This window comes from Pocillopora verrucosa, chromosome 3 (genome assembly GCF_036669915.1).
Source record: "Pocillopora verrucosa isolate sample1 chromosome 3, ASM3666991v2, whole genome shotgun sequence".
NCBI classification, from domain to species: domain Eukaryota; kingdom Metazoa; phylum Cnidaria; class Anthozoa; order Scleractinia; family Pocilloporidae; genus Pocillopora; species Pocillopora verrucosa.
In genome coordinates this window covers 8,582,841-8,603,156 of record NC_089314.1, presented here as the reverse complement: position 1 = coordinate 8,603,156, position 20,316 = coordinate 8,582,841, and the positions used below count along the sequence as shown (strand labels likewise).

Sequence of the window (20,316 nt, the reverse complement as noted above, 5' to 3'; positions counted from 1 at the left end):
AAATCGATCTCAAAATCTGTTTGGTACTGACCTGCTGGTTGACCACCTTGAACGGCGCCTTCTTACAGGTTACCAGGAACGTTTGCAGAGGGAGAGATGTTTACTCTATCCAAAGCACAAAATCGATAGATTCGAATTGACTTGAAATCGGCGCATGTTTGAAACAAACCAAAATAGATATAATATTGCCTTACCGTTGCTCGTGACTTCTTTTTTTCTCTTTCTTGCTTTTACCTCTTGCGAAAAGCAAACGTCAAATGATGCCATAACAGGGCATTTGACAGAAAACCTATCTAGCTGTCAAGCTGTGAAGTTGTCTTCCAACTCGAAACACTTCCGGCCGGAAGTTTCGCCAGGAGACTTTTTGCGTCTCTTGTAGTTTTCACCTTCATATCGTTGATTTCACTTAAAAAAAAAGCTTCTGAAGATATATCAGAAAATACAAAAATACATAACCAAGACAACTGAATAAGAAAGTGGTACTTATTATTCCATTGGCATCGATAACGTGATTCATTATTCCCGAGGTTTCGAAACCCAATTATTCATTATTTATTTTAAATTTAAACCCCCAATGCAATATTCATTATCCAGCTTTCAACCCAGAAGAATTATTTATAGTACTGATTTGTTGTTGAGCAAAGATTGTTCGGTTTGCTTTGTGTTCAGCATTAACTCAGTTTGGCTTGCTAGCGATCTTCTGCAAAACGTTTTCAGGTGTGATTGTGCCCTTTATTTCCCGGTAAGTATAAAAGTTCGTAAGGAGAGCAATGCACTTTATTTCAAGGTTTGCTTTCCTTTATTAATCGTTAAGATCATGTCGTGTTCAGCGATTTCCGAGTACGTGCACTTTGTTCAAATGTTAACAACCAAAAATGCTTGCGCCCTCTCAAAATACTGAACATTCTTGTTCATTCTTAGTAAGATGGATTTTCAACCGTGTTCAGTTGCACTTTCTAATTCGAATCGACTCTATGTTTGAATTTTCAGTTGTACCTAACATTTCGAGTTTAGTTTGACTTTGAGTTTGATCCCTTAGTGCTTAGCTTTTTTCTTGCAAGCTGTATCAGTAGAAAATTGTCCAGCGACCAAAGCGAACCAAATGCCTTTGTTAATCAGCCTCATTATTTTAGGCGTCGCAACGGAAAATCAGTCCATATAAGACCTTGTTTCTGTAATTGACAATCACATAGCTAAATTTTAGCGATGTAGAAATCTATCAATGCACGTATGTACAACAATTCAACCTTTCCACAGAGGTTTAAAGGAGATTTCAACTTCTCGAAGAAATCTGAATAATTATGTAATGTGATAGCAGCCGGACAGACAGTATTGTACAATAATGCTCTACCAGAGCTGAAAATAAACGCTCAAAATGCAAATGGTTGTACACTTCCTGTGGACAGCGATACGAATCACTCATTGAATTTAGCTTTCATATTGCTCACGACAATTAAGCTACTTCCGAAGATAAGCAAAAATTAAACGCGATGGGTATTCAATTAGCTGAATTAGAAGCAGGGCTAGTCCGTAAAAAATTCATTCTTATTACGAAAAATATTCATTTCACAACTTCCTATTGCGCACTGATGAGATTGAAGCAATTAAGACTGGTACCAAATACAGCCTGGTCTCTTAACCCCTCCAGACCTAGGGGGATAACCAGCATCTAATTTCTTCTTGCTATCTCACTTGCTGAATCAAACATTAAGGTCGTGAGAGTATAGGAAAGGTCATCAACTGGAAAAGCCCATGATTGTTAAACAAATTCCCCTTAATTGTCAGCACCATAAGAAATGTTTGGAGAACAGAATGGAGAGTAAGCATACTGATGATAAGGTTTAAATGGGTAAGGCTCTTAGTCACCAGAATGAAGGTGGGGGGTGCCGTATGAATGTAAGATTCCACCTATTCTCACGGCTTGTTTTTAATTTGCTTAGAAATCCTGCAGCACGTCGGCAATTACAAATTAATTCCATTGATCAATTTGTTTTTAATTTGCTTAGAAATCCAGCAGCATGTCAGCAACTACAAATGGAAATGAAAATTCTCCCTTAATTCCAAAGGAACTAGATAAACCACATTCCACACCTGGTGGGGAGACAAGTGTGGCTATTAATTCATCTGACTCCAATAGTGCCTTGAGTCGACAACAAAGGGTCCTGAATGCAGTGTGTATTCTTGTTACAGAGTTATGTGAGCGCATGACCTTCTATGGAGCATCTGCAAATCTAGTTTTATTTTCCAAGAATGTGTTAAAGCTACAGTCACCTTGGCCATCAACAATCACTCTTTTGTTCGCAGGTTTGTTTGTAGTGTTATCCTAACATTCTTATGTTTTAATTCTTGTTAATTCTCCCCTCTAGCTGCTATAAGTTTCCTTGTAAATTAGTAAGAGGAATTTGGTGTTAGATCAAGATAACAGGTACCGTATTTACCCGTGTATAATGCGCACTTTTTTTTCCATAAAAACAAGCATCAAAATCGCGGTGCGTATTATACACGGATTCTATTGTTTGTCAAGCACGTCCTAATTTGCATACGTTTAAAACGCAACAAAGAAAGTAAAAGTGCACGGATCGGTGGCCTGGGGAGGAGAAAGAGCTTGCTTGTTTACGACTCATTTGAAGCTCACATGACAGATACTGGGAACACTTCCTTCAAACGCGAACTTCCCTTCTCCAGTCGCTCGATGTATCTTTGAACAAACCATTTAGAGATGGAGTCCGAAAGGAGTGGATGGCTGATGGAATTCACGAACTTACTGGACGACAAAAAAAGGCTTCGGAGGAACTGATCTGTTCGTATATTTCACAAGCGTAGGAAGGCATTCCATCAGAAATGATCGCTGCCTCTCTCTGAAGTGTGGGATCACAAACAATTCGAATGGATCACAAGATGAATTGGTTTACAATTCAACTGAGATCACTGATGAACTTGAGGATTCAGTCATCGAAAACCTATTCGAATCGGACTGTGAGTCGGTTTAAAGACACTGAACATTTTACTTAAATCACGCAATGGCAATGCAGTAATTATATTCAAGCTACCAGCAGTACTGTGAGTAGAAATAATGTTTATGAACGGCTGTTATGATAATAATTCAAGTTGTGAATTTAGGTATATTAGTAAGGACTTCAAGTTACAACATTTATAAAACGTTTGACTCTTACTGAATAGAAAAGCTTGTAAATAGGTGCTCGGTGCGTTCGATATTTGTAGTAGCAACTAGTTAGAAATTGTTGTAAACGTATTATTGATGAATTCCCAGCTCTTGTTAATTAAGTGAAAAAATGAAAGTTTTAATTCTTGGTATTTGTCATGAAATCTTTTTTTTCGGAAAAAAAGGTCAAAAATTAGGATGCGTATTATACACAGGCGCGCATTATACACGGGTAAATACGGTATACTTATTACCTCTTTGCTGGATAATGTGAGGATATTATAAGGAGAAGTTTCATGTTAATCACTTGTAGGATCATGCTCATTAAAGAACGAAACTATACTGTATATTTAAGTATTGACTACAGCTGTTTCAAAAGAGGGTGTTTAGAAAAAGGGTAAAAGTAAGTACAACAACCTTGAATGTAAATTTTGGTAGTTTTCAAGTCCTTGACCTTGCAGGATTTCTGGGAAATCTGAGAACATAACACTTTTAGGATGAGGCATAGCAAGGTTGAGGAATGTAGACATTCATTTGACATATTAAAATTAATTGATTACAGGATGCCCACATTACTTTTCAAGATGGTCACATGCGCTTTAATTTGACCCTTTTTTGGACAACCTAAATCTTGAAACTGCTGTATACACTTGTTAAGGCAAATGTAGAAATTTTTCAAATATATGGAGTACTTTTTTGTTCCCCTTTATTGTTCCTGCTTAGTAAAATAACTTCAACTAGCTACAGGACTCTCATTGCTTCTAGTTGCATCATGCATGTAAGATGGTTTTAAAGAAAATAATCATCTCAATCCTTTAACTTTGAAGATCTGATTGTTCATTGTCCCCTCTAGCTGATAATGAGGAAATGTAAAATGGTTTCCATGTTTACATAGCCTGATGTAAACAGGCGGGAGGTTGGGAGAACACAAGATAAGTGTAGGAAACCACGACGCGAAATGGAGTGGTTTCCAGCTTATCAAGTGTTCTCCCAACTTCTCAAGTGTTTACATCAGGCTATGTAAACACGGAAACCATTTTACATTTCTTTTATAAAATAACTAATGAAAGAGGAATGAAAACCATGTTTACATACGCTCCTGTAAAATGGTTTTATGGCCAATCAGAGCGCGCGTACTATTTGAATTATTTTATAAATAGTTTCTTGTGAATTAAATACAAAATTTGGTCTTAGATCAAGACAAAGACTTTTACCTAATGAGTTTGCGTATTCTCATAATCTGTTTACTGGATAATGTTTGCATATTATAGGGAGAAGTTACATGTTAACCACTTTTGGGAGTTAATGGGTTATGTTTACATGGATTCATTATATAAGAAACCTTGCGAGTAACTCCTACATTCCAATGCTTGTGCCAGGTACACAACTCAGAACATTCACCTGTTAAATGCCATTTGAAATACAAGTATGCTGAACTAAAAGTTTTAATCACCGAAAAACAACACTACTTTTACTCCAGGGCTCAAGCCACCAAGAGAAATTAAAAATTGCAAAAGTTATGACATGTAGTACAGTGTTAACCCCTTAAACCCATGAGAGTGGTAAGCATCTAATTTATCCCATCAGTATCATGCTTGCATGAGGCAAGTTGTAAATTATTGAGAATAAAGGTAATGATTACAAAGTGTAGAAACTTTTGATTATTAATTTATATTCTCCATGCACATACCATCTGAAATGTATAGAAAACAGCATGGCTCAGCTTGCAAACTGATGCAAAGGTAGTGTAAAGGTTTGAAAAACCAGATTGTTGATGAGCTGAGCTGTTCAACTCTTTTAAAATTGATTTATTTTTTCCTTCTTTTTTTTTTCCCATAGGAACATGTTTTCTCACCCCTTTACTTGGTGGGTGGTTAGCCGATTCTTACCTTGGTCAGTATAACACCATATATGGAAGCTCTTTGTTGTATTTTGTGGGAGTTGTGCTTCTAGCTACAGTATCAGCTTCTGATAATTTGTTGAAGAGCATATTTAATGCATCAGGAAGAGTGGTGTTCTTTATCCTGGCCCTTGTGTTGATAGCATTTAGTGCAGGAGGAATCAAAGCCACTGTGTCACCCTTTGGAGCAGATCAGTTGAAACAGGATGGTCCAAGAGCTGTTCAGACCTTTTTCAACTATTTTTATTGGTTCATTAACATTGGAGCCCTCGTAGCTTTTACTGTGGTGGTTGCTGTCCAGCAAAAAGACATTTTCTCTGGTTATGCCATCCTAGTGGGTTTTATGTTCCTTGGAATCATTGTATTTCTCACCTGTCGTAATAGGTACTTGGTCAAGCCACCAGGTGGTAGCCAACTAACTGAAACAGCAAAAATAATTCACAATGCCATTAAAAATCGGAAACAAAACACTGGTGGCTGGATGGATGGAGCAAAGAGCAGATTTGGAGGAAAGTTTGGTGATGATCAGGTTGAAGATGTCAAGGCTGTGTTAAGACTACTTCCTGTTTTCATTACTTTCATCTTTTATTTTTCAGTTTTCTCTCAGGTAAGGCTTTGCCATCATGAAATCATAACAGTTATACATGATATATATATGTGTTTAGAAGAAGAGAAGAGGATCACAACCAAGATGTAAATTGTTAGAAGAAATTGAAACTTAAGGCAATATTAGCTTGAAACTTTTTCTTTTCTCTTCTTTCAGATGTCCACGTCATTTCTCATTCAAGGTACATACATGAAGCTAAATTTTGATGGCTTTTCCGTGCCAGCAGCATCTTTGTCATTGTTTGATATAGTTCTTATTCTGGTGCTTGTTCCCCTTGTGGACCATGCAGTTTATCCTCGTATTGAGCGCAGCGGGATCAAGTTGACATCCTTGCGGCGCATTGGTGTAGGGTTTGTGTTATCAGCAGCTTCTATGCTTGTAGCTGGGTTGATTGAAATAAAACGACGGACAGTGTGGCAACACGGGAACATATGCACACAGACGGTTTTTAATGAGAGTCACAGTGCCTCATGTTTCAGTATTTTCTGGCAAGCACCACAGTACTTATTGATTGGATCTGGTGAAGTGTTTGCAACTATTACTGGTAAGTGAATTTCATTGATGTTTTTTTAAGCAATTGTCCACTGGATGTTGGGATGGCTTCAGTTTTACTTAACTTTGCTCAGTCTGATTGGTACAGGCATCCTGTGTCATCCTCTCAACAATCAGATGCAAAACTATAAAAACAATCACAACTTAACCATTCACATTTACCCATGCTTCAAGCAGTTTGCTTGTTGTCACTTTGAGTGTTCTTACTGGCAAATGATAATTTGTAGACCTTTGTTCTGATTGATCACTGGGATTTCGATTGGTTTTGGTTTTGGTTTTTTGACACTGCTGCCCTAAGCCTTTGAAAATGTTAACCTAGTCTCTTTCTCTTCATTATGAATTAACCATTTTAAGAAATGTTTCAGGAGATATGATGGGTAATGGAAGGAGTAAGACATGGTTACTCACAGTCACTTCAGGAACCTTCAGAAAAAATTGTCTCACCTGTGTCTTACGTCCCCAGCCTTCTCTACATGAGAAATTTCCATGTTTTTCCATGAGGGGAATTTGTAGAAATCCACAGTGATATATATTTTTCTACTGTCTCTTTGTATCTGCAGGTCTGGAATTTGCATATTCACAGGCTCCTAAAAACCTTAATGGAGTGATCATGGCCCTTTTTCTATCAGCCTCTGGCATAGGAAGCTATGTAGCAAACTTTCTAGTTGCTGTTGTCAACAGTGATTGGTACCCTGAGAAGGATCCCAATCAGGGTCATATGGAGTACTTCTTCTTCATGATGGCTGGTTTGATGACACTTAATTTCTTGTTGTTTCTGTTCATTGCATCCTCCTACAAATACAAAGAGTCATCCTTACAAAGTAAAGGAGTACCAGGATGCCCATGAACTGACTGTTAGTGTTTCATCTGTGCATGGCTGAGTGACATGTGTCAATTTGCTACTAAATGTGCAAAAACTATTGTGTGCACCTGCCTGTAGGAAGTCCTTAGTGCATGGTCATGAGACAATGCCAGCAATCAAAGTGAAGAGGTTGCACTACTGATGTAGTGTGGGTAGTTTTTAAGAATATAGGTCAAGTGTGAATCATCTAAAAGTATGTAAAAATTTTCTGGCTATTAAACTACATTTGATAGGAACTAACAAAAATAGGAATTTCTATTTTTTCCAGTACGTTATGACCATATATCAATTACAAAAGTTCAAGGAGTTTGGATTCTAGTGCCAGGAGAGAGCAACCTGCATTAGTCTTGTAAAAAGCAGATCCAAAATCTGTGGAAGCCAGTGGTGGAAAAAAAATAAATGTTAAAAAAAAAAGGAGACAAAAAAGCTGAAAAATCAATCAACTCTTTGGCAAGTTTTTACCATTTAAGAATACTACAATTTATATTACTACATACCACAAGTGAAAATAGTGCTTCTAGTGTGTGCTGATTGGTTAATGCGGAAGTGAATAGCAAGTGCTAGGCAGCTGATGAAACAAAATCACACATCAAAAGTTTAATTTCCAACCATTTTCCTGTAAATTGAAAGAATTTTAGTTATTTTTTGGTATCTGTGGCATATAATAAAAAAATAACTCATCTGAGTGTTGGTGAACATTGTGGATATTCACCTTATTCACCTCTATTCACCTCCATTTTGGTGAATAATTGTTAATTATATCAGTTTCTGGACAATTTTAGTTATTAAGCTTGCATGTTACAGTAGGTTGACTCAAAATTTCTGATAGCAAAAATTTTAATTTTGTGTTTGTTAGCTTTAGAAATGAGAGAACTTAAGCATTCTACTCCTTTCATGCAATCTGCCACCTAGTTTTTAAAGAAATTTATTAAAAGTTTATTTAAGATTAATATGACCAGCAGTCGTGGATTAGATAGGAATATACGGTAGACCAAGGGGTTCCAGGACTTTGCTCTGAGCTGAGTCTCCTTTTACTCTTCAATAACTAAATGAAACATTAGCCATGACCAAACAAAAAAGAATATAAACTCACCTCAATCAGTTCCTTCCTGGCTTACAGATCACTTAACATTTGTAACTACTTCAGAAAGCGATCGTGATTGGAATACTTCCACACCAGAACTTATGATGATTGGGAACATTGATTTTACTGACGCGAGAAACACGTCACGCACATAGGTAATATCTTGTAAAAGTTGAATTGATTTCTCCTCTCAGTATCAGTACAATTATAATCTAAAAGACGAGTGATGGGAATAATGAAAGATAATAAGTTTAACCAATAGCTAGATTACAAGAATTGTATGGCAGACAGTAAGGAGAGTGAAAATTCTCCTTGCTTTCCCGCTCCTCACCGATCGTAGATTATGATAACCCTTTCGAGTAATCCTCTTGCCCGTTGACTCATCATCTATTTTTTACAAACTGTTACCATCGAAAATTCTCCATATTTGCCGCTCCATATCAACCCTGTAGTTTGGTGACGTAAGGTGTTCACGTGATGTCTTGTGACATTTAAGACAAAAGTCCCGTGACATTCTGGTCACGCAACTACCGTGACATTGTCATTATTCGAAGTGTACCTTTGCGTAATACGATTTGCTTTCGTCTAAAGATCAAAAGTCTAGTACGTAGCTACGAAGTTGACCTTAAGCTATATATTTACCGCACGAGTGACAATTTCTTGTCTGGAGGAACGCATATCTTTGGTGAGTTTTGTGTCCTAGTAGTTGCTGAAATAACAAAAGGTCGACTGATCATGAGTGACTAATTTTTTGGCTATGCATTAATTCATCAAGATTTCTCTTTAGAAGATGATTTGAGAGCACTTCGAGTTTATCTTAGTAATAAAGGATAATAAAAGATACTGTTTTCCTCAAATTTACATGTTGATATGGAATAAGATGTGTGCAAATTCATAACTTGTCGACCGTAACCTGGGAAAAAAACGCCTAACGTAACTGGATTACCCTCAGAATTACATGAAATAGAAATAGTATGGCGTAAATAAAGGAATCGAGCAACAGTATGCAAGGTTTTGGAAGTTAAATTGGACCTCACTGCAATTACTTACCTGGCTCCCCCTCCCTCCTTCCTTCCTGCCGTAAGGTTTAGTTAGGAAAGTTTTGATTTTTCCTTCTTCAAAGAAACTAACAACATCCAGATTCCATGGAGATATCTTTTTAGGTAATGAAAAAAACAGTAATCCTTATATGACTTCTCACAGTAAGAGGGAGGGGTCTTCCCAAAAAAAAAAAAAGAAAATATTTACAAAGTTACCTCATTGGAACAGAGAGAAGTGGTTGTCTTCTTGCAATTGTTTCATTTTTATTTATTATTATTTTATTGAAGCATCATTTGCTAAATAAATGTAGTGTGACTTAAACCACTGTTACGAAATAACTGAGAAACTATAAGCACCCTGATTGGTCAAAAACCTGTCATTTATTGCACTAGTAAATCCATAGAAAATTGAAGTTTATTTTATAAAAGCTATATAGTGCACTTTCTATTGGCCTATAATAATAACCCAGTCTTGGTGTTGGGAGGGTATGAGAAAAATGTGTAAATCACTTGCTTCCAGCTCATGATGTACAAACTATTCTGACATGTTCTCCCAAATTCTGCATCGATTATTGTGCTGGTATTAACCATCAGAAGTGCTCTCGATTGCTCAAATAATTAATTCATAAGGCCAGACCATTTCATGAAAAGAGCGAAAACCAGTCAAATTTTGCAGAGTTATAGGGTGTGGTCTACAGACGAAGCTCTCGCAACTGTGTGATCTTTACCTCTAATTTAATCATTAATCTTATCTTAATTATCTTACTAAATTAAACCTCTTTTTACTAGCCAGCCATGGGAAATAAGAAAGATCCAGAGCTGGAGCCTATCTTCAGTGGGGCCAGCAGAAGTAATGCATTAGTAGACTCTCATCCTGAGCACATTGGAAGAAGAACCAGGATCTTGTTGGTGGTGTGCATTTTATTTACAGAGCTATGTGAACGTCTTACATTTTATGGTATTGTGGCAAACCTTGTGCTGTACTGCAGAGACTACTTGAAGCTTGAGGCTCCACTGCCCAGCAGTATCAGTCTTGCATTTCAAGGTAGATTTCTGTGACTTTTTTTGTCTAATAAACTTTTTTTTTTACATAATAATTAAGTATTATCAACTGAGTTTATAACTTAAATTGGCCACCTTTAAGAGTTTCAAAGCTGATGATTTGAATGTTATTCCTTTGTCAGAGCAAATGACGAAGGGCTAACACTTGAAATGTCAGCTTTAAAACTCTTTAAGGTGGTCAATTTAAGTTATCAACTTAGTTGATAACACTTAATTGCCCTGCTATTTCCTTCCACTGATGCAGCATCACAGTTTCTTTAGAAACTTACCCCTTTATTTTTTTACATGTTAAAGTAAGGATCTTGATTGCCTTATGTCCTAACAAATCAGTGGTTGAACAATCAAAGATATGCAGGATTCTTTTAAGGACAAGCAGTTTCTTTGTAAAGCCAGCCATGAGTTTCACTGTGGAAATAGCACAAATATAGCCAGATCAGAGCCCTGAGGAAATGCAACTTCGGGTTCTGATAGAAATTTGCATTTAAGAAGCATTATAATTGCCTTTTAAACAACTGGGGCCAGATCTTCTGGAATTAATTGCTTTTTTAGCATAACATGAGCTAGCCTGTTTGATCGACAGTGTGTTACAATTTCAAGCTTAGGAGAAGTTATTCCTCAATCATTTGTAAATGATAGCATCTAAAAGGGTATAACCTGTAAATTTGACCTCCTATGTGATTTACCAATGACTTCTCTCTAACTTGTCATTACATCATCTTGCTAAACAGGTGTTGCATGAATAAGACAAAAGAAAGATCTTAAACAGACAGAAAGATTTAAAACAGATGGCACTGACTTCACTGCAGTTTAATATTCAAGTTCACTGTGTAGATACAGTGAAATGTGGCCATTTTTTTTTTGTTTTCTTTTTTAAATATTTACTCCCAATATCTGATCACCAGATCACCTGTTTGCTAGAAAATAATTGTGGATATTATTGGGAGAAGTTTCATTTTATCGTATTTGGGAGTTAAATGGTTAATGAAGATGTTTCACCAAAGATTTTCTATGTAGTGGTCAGTTGTGACTTACCTTTTTAAATAATGCTAGTTTACCTGTCTTCCTAGAAATTGTTTTCCTGCTCAGTGCTGCAAGCTGATAATTAAAAAGGCATGCAAGAGAGAAAGTCGAAAATGAAATCAGAGTAAGTGGTCTCATTTTCCTGCGGGCTTTTTTTTATCACATGGGAGGTGAGCCACCCAATATAGGGCATTTCATGTTAGTCCCCAATACTTTTCTGTCATTTGTGGTAAGGTGTATTTACCAACATGTAAAACAAGATGATTTGATTGAACTGTTGCAGACTTTGATGAGATATCAGATTCAGATGCAGTTTTACATTGACTCATTTTTTTCACCTGTGATCGGTGGCTGGGTGGCAGATACTTTTCTAGGGCATTACAACACCATATATGGAATATATGGGGATAAGGGGCTGATATGGGCAATGTTTGTACCTTTGAGGCGCAGAATAGTGAAATTGGGCTATTTCGGCAGTTCGATTGCGCTTAAAATGCTGTTAAAAAATGCTTCACATTAATTAGCGTATAATCCTCAGGGCAAAGGGACACTAAATTCCTTCTGCATGAACAATAGTACACTGTGTGTAGAATATATAGTGCTAACTCTGAGGCTGTTGACAAATATTATAAGCTTTTAACTCCGTCGTACCAACAACAACAACAACAACAACAAAGATAAGGCACTGCGAAAGCCACACGCACAAACGTTATTTTTCCTACCCTTATAATGTCTATAATAACCTTGGTGATCTTGCCGGTATTCTGATAAGGGAGCTTGAGTGACGTCTACAACTTTTCTTGCTTTTCCTCCTAGGGCTAAACAAGCTACCTCCTTCAAGGTTCTTTCAAGAAACTCAAACTGTCCGAGCACTTTACAATGCCGGCGGCCTCTCTGTATCTCTTCGAGATCACCATGCTATTAATCCTCATACCGATTGTGGATCGCATTATTTACCCATCCCTCCGTTACTTCGGCATCGACTTCACCCCCCTGAAGAAAATGGGTGTCGGAATGTTGTTTGCCATGGGGTCTGTCCTCATGGCAGGGTTTATGGAGATCGAAAGAAAAAAATACATTCACACACATGGTTATTTTAAACAGCATCCGTTCGACACTCCAGTAAATGCCTCACAAATGAACATCTTTTTTCAAGTTTCTCAATACGTGCTCCGGGGAACTGGGGAAGTATTGACCTCGATTCCAGGTAAGCTGTGAGAGTGAGTGGAAAGATGTCCAGCCAGCGTAGTCTGGATATTTTTCCAAATGATCTGATAGCAAAGGAGTTGCCACTGTTGTCATAAAGGAATGATAATTCACATTATTAAATTTAAATAATTATCAAAGCTTCGAAAATTTTTTGTACTCTTGTTATGAAGAAGTTTATTCGAAGTTTCTGTTCGCTATTCATTATCGTCATCATCGTATCACAAATCGATCTCAAAATCTGTTAGGTACTGACCTGCTGGTTGACCACCTTGAACGGCGCCTTCTTACATGTTACCAGGAACGTTTGCAGAGGGAAAGATGTTTACTCTATCCAAAGCACAAAATCGATAGATTCGAATTGACTTGAAATCGGCGCATGTTTGAAACAAACCAAAATAGATATAATATTGCCTTACCGTTGCTCGTGCCTTTTTTTTTTTCTCTTTCTTGCTTTTACCTCTTGCGAAAAGCGAGCAGACAACCTCAACAAAGATAACCACCAAGCAACTTCCACGCGAATCAAACGTCAAATGATGCCATAACAGGGCATTTGACAGAAAACCTATCTAGCTGTCAAGCTGTGAAGTTGTCTTTCAACTCGAAACACTTCCGGCCGGAAGTTTCGCCAGGAGACTTTTTGCGTCTCTTGTAGTTTTCACCTTCATATCGTTACCTTCATTTCACTTAAAAAAAAGCTTCTGAAGATATATCAGAAAATACAAAAATACATAACCAAGACAACTGAATAAGAAAGTGGTATTTATTATTCCACTGGCATCGATAACGTGATTCATTATTCCCGAGGTTTCGAAACCCAAACCCATATTCATTATTTATTTTAAATTTAAACCCGCAATGCAATATTCATTATTCAGCTTTCAACCCTGAAGAATTATTTATAGTACTGATTTGTTGTTGAGCAAAGATTGTTCGGTTTGCTTTGTGTTCAGCATTAACTCAGTTTGGCTTGCTAGCGATCTTCTGCAAAACGTTTTCAGGTGTGATTGTGCCCTTTATTTCCCGGTAAGTATCAAAGTTCGTAAAGAGAGCAATGTACTTTATTTCTAGGTTTGCTTTCCTTTATTAATCGTTAAAATCATGTCGTGTTCAGCGATTTCCGAGTACGTGCACTTTGTTCAAATGTTAACAACCAAAAATGCTTGCGCTCAAAATACTATATTGGTTCCGTCTCCACTGCCCTCTCAAAATACTGAACATTCTTGTTCATTCTTAGTAAGATGGATTTTCAACCGTGTTCAGTTGCACTTTCTAATTCGAATCGACTCTATGTTTGAATTTTCAGTTGTACCTAACATTTCGAGTTTAGTAATTGACTTTGAGTTTGATCCCTTAGTGCTAATAGCTTTTTTCTTGCAAGCTGTATCAGTAGGAAATTGTCCAGCGACCAAAGCGAATCAAATGCCTTTGTTAATCAGCCTCATTATTTTAGGCGTCGCAACGGAAAATCAGTCCATATAAGACCTTGTTTCTGTAATTGACAATCACATAGCTAAATTTTAGCGATGTAGAAATCTATCAATGCACGTATGTACAACAATTCAACCTTTCCACAGAGGTTTAAAGGAGATTTCAACTTCTCGAAGAAATCTGAATAATTATGTAATGTGATAGCAGCCGGACAGACAGTAATGTACAATAATGCTCTACCAGAGCTGAAAATAAACGCTCAAAATGCAAATGGTTGTACACTTCCTGTGGGCAGCGATACGAATCACTCATTGAATTTAGCTTTCATATTGCTCACGACAATAGCTACTTCCGAAGATAAGCAAAAATTAAACGCGATGGATATTCAATTAGCTGAATTAGAAGCAGGGCTATTCCGTAAAAAATTCATTCTTATTACGCAAAATATTCATCTCACAACTTCCTATTGCGCATTGATGAGATTGAAGCAATTAAGACTGGTACCAAATACAGCCTGGTCTCTTAACCCCTCCAGACCTAGGGGGATAACCAGCATCTAATTTCTTCTTGCTATCTCACTTGCTGAATCAAACATTAAGGTCGTGAGAGTATAGGAAAGGTCATCAACTGGAAAAGCCCATGATTGTTAAACAAATTCCCCTTAATTGTCAGCACCATAAGAAATGTTTGGAGAACAGTATGGAGAGTAAGCATATTGATGATAAGGTTTAAATGGGTAAGGCTCTTAGTCACCAGAATGAAGGTGGGGGGTGCCGTATGAATGTAAGATTCCACCCTATTCTCACGGCTTGCTTTTAATTTGCTTAGAAATCCTGCAGCACGTCAGCATTTACAAATTAATTCCGTTAATCAATTTGTTTTTAATTTGCTTAGAAATCCTGCAGCATGTCAGCAACTACAAATGGAAATGAAAATTCTCCCTTAATTCCAAAGGAACTAGATAAACCACATTCCACACCTGGTGGGGAGACAATTAGTGTGGCTATCAATTCATCTGACTCCAATAGTGCCTTGAGTCGACAACAAAGGGTCCTGAATGCAGTGTGTATTCTTGTTACAGAGTTATGTGAGCGCATGACATTCTATGGAGCATCTGCAAATCTAGTTTTATTTTCCAAGAATGTGTTAAAGCTACAGTCACCTTGGCCATCAACAGTCACTCTTTTGTTTGCAGGTTTGTTTGTAGTGTTATCCTAACATTCTTATGTTTTAATTCTTGTTAATTCTCCCCTCTAGCTGCTATAAGTTTCCTTGTAAATTAGTAAGAGGAATTTGGTGTTAGATCAAGATAACAGGTATACTTATTACCTCTTTGCTGGATAATGTGAGGATATTATAAGGAGAAGTTTCATGTTAATCACTTGTAGGATCATGCTCATTAAAGAACGAAACTATACTGTATATTTAAGTATTGACTACAGCTGTTTCAAAAGAGGGTGTTTATATTATAGGGAGAAATTACATGTTAACCACTTTTGGGAGTTAATGGGTTGTTTACATGGATTCATTATATAAGAAACCTTGCGAGTAACTCCTACATTCCAATGCTTGTGCCAGGTACACATATCAGTACATTCACCTGTTAAATGCCATTTGAAATACAAGTATGCTGAACTAAAAGTTTTAATCACCGAACAATACTTTTACTCCAGGGCTCAAGCCACCAAGAGAAATTAAAAATTGCAAAAGTTATGACATGTAGCACAGTGTTAACCCCTTAAACCCATGAGAGTGGTAAGCATCTAATTTATCCCATCAGTATCATGCTTGAGGCAAGTTGTAAATTAATGAGAATAAAGGTAACGATTGAAAAGTGAAGAAACTTTTGATTATTAAACATATTCTCCATCCATGTACCATATGAAATGTATAGAAAACAGCATATATAGCTCAGCTTGCAAACCGATGTAAAGGTAGTGTAAAGGTTTGAAAAACCGGATTGTCCATGAGCTGAGCTGTTCAACTGTATTAAAATTTAATTTCTTTTTTCCTTTTTTTTCCAGGAACATGTTTTCTCACCCCTTTACTTGGTGGGTTGTTAGCCACTTCTTACCTTGGTCAGTATAACACCATATATGGAAGCTCTTTGTTGTATTTTGTGGGAGTTGTGCTTCTAGCTACAGTATCAGCTTCTGATAATTTGTTGAAGGGCATATTTAATGCGTCAGGAAGAGTGGTGTTCTTTATCCTGGCCCTTGTGTTGATAGCATTTAGTGCAGGAGGAATCAAAGCCAATGTGTCACCCTTTGGAGCAGATCAGTTGAAACAGGATGGTCCAAGAGCTGTTCAGACCTTTTTCAACTATTTTAATTGGTTCATTAACATTGGAGCCCTCCTAGCTTTTACTGTGGTGGTTGCAGTCCAGCAAAAAGATATTTTCTCTGGTTATGCCATCCTAGTGGGTTTTATGTTCCTTGGAATCATTGTATTTATTACCTGTCGTAATAGGTACTTGGTCAAGCCACCAGGTGGTAGCCAACTAACTGAAACTGCAAAAATAATTCACAATGCCATAAAAAATCGGAAACAAAACACTGGTGGCTGGATGGATGGAGCAAAGAGCAGATTTGGAGGAAAGTTTGGTGATGATCAGGTTGAAGATGTCAAGGCTGTGTTAAGACTACTTCCTGTGTTCATCACTTTCATCTTCTATTTTTCAGTTTACTCCCAGGTAAGGCTTTGCCATCATGAAATCCCAACAGTTAATTACATGAAGGAATGTTTTTTGTTTGTAATGAATTGGAAAAATGGAAATTCCATATTATTTGTTGATGTTGCAATTGTTTTTCAAAACAAATCATTGGATTTAACATAATTCAATTTTCTGTACCAACAATAAAATTTCTTAACTGACTATACAGTCTACTAAACTGAGCATCCTTTATGGTACTTTTTCTTTTCTTTTCTTTCAGGTGTCCACATCATTTCTTATTCAAGGTACATACATGAAGCTAAATTTTGATGGCTTTTCTGTGCCTGCCGCATCTTTGTCATTGTTTGATATAGTTATTATTCTGGTGCTTGTTCCCCTTGTGAACCATGCAATTTATCCTCAAATTGAGCGCAGTGGGATCAAGTTGACAGCCTTGCGGCGCATTGGTCTAGGGTTCATGTTATCAGCAGCTTCTATGCTTGTAGCTGGGCTGATTGAAATAAAACGACGGACAGTGTGGCAACAGGGGAACATATGTATACAGACGGTTTTTAATGAGAGTCATAGTGCCTCATGTTTCAGTATTTTCTGGCAAGCACCACAGTACTTATTGGTTGGATCTGGTGAAGTGTTTGCAACTATTACTGGTAGGTGAATTTCACTGATGTTTTTCTTAAGCAATTGTCAAGTGGATATTGAAAGTAATCTGGGATGACTTCAATTTTACTTAACTTTGCTCTGTCTGATTGGTCCAGACATCTTGTGTCATCCTCTCAACAATCAGATGCAAAACTATAGAAACAATTATGGCTTGATCATTCACATTTTCCCATGCTCCAAGCAGTTTGCTTGTTGTCACTTTGAGTTCTTATTGGTGAATGATAATTTGTAGACCTTTGTTCTGATTGATCACTGGGATAAGTTTTGTTTTGGTTTTTTGACACTACTGCCCTAAGCCTTTAAAAATGTTAACCTAGTCTCCTTCTCTTCATTATGAATTAACCATCTTATGAAACGTTTCAGGAGGCATGATGGGTAATGGAAGGAGTTTGACTTGGTTACTTATAGTCACTTCAGGAACCTACGGAAAAAAATTGTCTCACTGTGTCTTACATCCCCAGCCCTCTCTACATGAGAAATTTCCATGTTTTTCCATGAGGGGAATTTGTAAAAATCCATAGTGATTTCTGTCTCTTTGTATCTGCAGGTCCGGAATTTGCATATTCACAGGCTCCTGAATACCTTAAAGAAGTGATCATAGCCCTTTTTTTCTCAGCCTCTGGCATAGGAAGCTATATTGCAAACTTTCTAGTTGCTGTTGTCAGCAGCGATTGGTACCCTGCGAAGGACCCCAATCAGGGTCATATGGAGTACTTCTTCTTCATGATGGCTGGTTTAATGACACTTAATTTCTTGTTGTTTCTGTTCATTGCATCCTCCTACAAATACAAGGAATCATCCCCACAAAGTGAAGGAGGACCAGGATGCCCAAGAACTGACTGTTAGTGTTTCATCTGTGCATGGCTGAGTGACATGTGTCAATTTTCTGCTGAATGTGCAAAAACTGTTGTGTGCACCTGCCATGTAGGAAGTCCTTATTGCATGGTTTTTGAGACAATGTCAGCAATCAAAGTGAAGAGGTTGCACCACTGGTGTAGTTTTTAAGAATATAGTTCAAGTGTGAATCATCTAAAAGTATGTTAAAATGTTCTGGCCATTAAACTACATTTGATAGGAACTAATGAAAAAAGTAGTTCTATTTTTTTCCAGTAAGTGTTCTGACCATAGTTCAGGTACAAAAGTTCAAGGAGTTTGGATTCTATTGCCAGGAGAGAGTGTAAAAAGCAGATCCAAACTCTGTGGGAGGTAGTGGTGGAAAAAAATTAATGTTAAAAAAAAGGAGACAAAAAAGCTGCAAAATAAATCAACTCTTTGACAAGTTTTTACCATTTAAGAATACTACAATTTATATTACTACACACCACATGTGAAAATAGTGCTTCTAGTGTGCACTGATTGGTTAATGTGGAAGTGAATAGCAAGTGTTGGGCAGCTGATGAAACAAAATTGCACATCACAAGTTTAATTTCCATCCATTTTCCTGTAAATTGAAAGAATTATTTTTTGGTATCTCTGGCACACACTAGAACAATAACACATCTGAGTGTCAGTGATTATTGTTACTTCAGGAACCTACTTCAGAAAGCGATCGTGATTGGAATATTTCCACACCAGAACTTATGATGATGGGAACATAGATCTTACTGACGACGCGAGAAACATTAATTCTTCGCATATAGGTATAATTATCCTGTAAAAGTTGAGCAAATATCTCAGATTTCCTCACAATATCAATAAAAATAATAATCTAAAGGACAAGTGATGGGAATAATGAAAGATAGTTACTAGTAGATTATAAGTTAAACCAATACCTAGATTACAACCCTTGCGAAATGGCTTTTGGAATTCCTAGGAATTCCTAGGAATAAAGGTGTGAATTTTCACGGTAAATTCGGACTGGGAATTCCTAGGAATTCCTAGGAATTTCCAACCATAAAAACTCTTGTTCTAAAGACCTAGAAATTCCTAGAAATTCCCAGAAATTCCCAGAAATTCCAAGTTTATAGCCAACAGGAATTGAATTCCTAGGAATTCCAACTCAGAGAACCAATGACTTTCCCTGAAAAGCTGTAAATCTAAAAAATTCCTGGGAATTTCTGGGAATTTTTGGGAATTTTTAGGAATATTTAAGAATTACTGGGAATTTTAAGCAAAAATTTGAGGCTAATGATATAAAATAAATACTTTAAATTAAAAAACCCAGCTAAAATTCAAGTATTCAATGAAATTTATTTAGAAGCTCTTAAGGCTTACATGTAAAATATTTTTGATTCATTATTAACATCAATGTGTGGTAATATTAGGATGGAATTTGATTTTTCTTTTCTTGAAAACTTCATAAGGATTAATCCTCAATTACAGCTATTCATATAAAATAGTCCTAATCAATCATTAAATTTGGTTTGACACAAATTGTGAATAAAATCTGTTGATTCTTTTCCATAAAATACAATATCTTAAATTATATTTGAAAACCTAGCACTTGTAGGAGTGAAGGGGTTAATTACAGACAAATAAAATTGATTTTTTGATTAAAATCTTGTTGTAACTGTAACAATAAATTAGAATGAAGTTATCCTAAACTGCAAACTTAGCTGCTGTTTGTATTTTTTTCCTGGGCTCACAATGAGTTGGCCTTGAATGAGGTTGTCAACAAGAAGGTTGACCATTTTGTATCTGGGTTCCATGCCATCTGAATTTGAAAAAAATATATATTTAAATATAACTAACTGCAGACAGTACTGTTTCGGCCTTCTGGGCCTCATCAGTGCAGTGCTGACGCTAGGATGGAGGTAAGGCTATTTAGCCACCCCAAGTGATCTCACACGTGTGGTATCATCTAAGCCATGCCAGAGTGCTCAAACTAGATAAACTAGTGAGCATGCATAATATTTATTATATATATATATTTATTTATATATTTAAAGCTCAGACCAGGCCTTTAAGATGGCTATGAGGAAAAGGGCATTCATTGGATTCTCAAATTGAGAAATCTCTGTTATATTGAGTGACTTTTATATTGGAGTTAGTACATCTCTCTCATAGATTTTACTAAAAAAGGGCTGAATACATTATTTTGATTTTACCAAGGAGG

General features: G+C 36.7%; 1 long non-coding RNA gene and 2 pseudogenes across 4 annotated transcripts; 2 read left to right on the top strand and 1 right to left on the bottom strand.

The window, feature by feature from the left end:
* The first annotated feature begins 441 nt into the window (after positions 1 to 441).
* Positions 442 to 8,073, top strand: LOC136279743 (solute carrier family 15 member 4-like; annotated as a pseudogene).
* LOC136279744 (uncharacterized) lies at positions 3,604 to 8,615 on the bottom strand. Of its 4 annotated transcripts, none has more exons than XR_010716964.1 (5): positions 8,178 to 8,607; positions 7,582 to 7,652; positions 6,667 to 7,014; positions 5,053 to 5,482; positions 3,604 to 4,564 (listed from the first exon to the last, which is right to left on the bottom strand). It is a non-coding gene; the product is annotated as an uncharacterized lncRNA (long non-coding RNA). The 4 variants fall into 4 exon arrangements; XR_010716963.1 differs by lacking the exon at positions 3,604 to 4,564 and having other exon boundaries at positions 4,931 to 5,482; positions 8,178 to 8,380; positions 8,500 to 8,615; XR_010716962.1 differs by lacking the exon at positions 3,604 to 4,564 and adding an exon at positions 5,860 to 6,347 and having other exon boundaries at positions 4,931 to 5,482.
* Positions 8,616 to 13,395: 4,780 nt separating this feature from the next.
* LOC131786774 (solute carrier family 15 member 4-like) lies at positions 13,396 to 19,062 on the top strand (annotated as a pseudogene).
* The last annotated feature ends 1,254 nt before the right edge of the window (positions 19,063 to 20,316 follow it).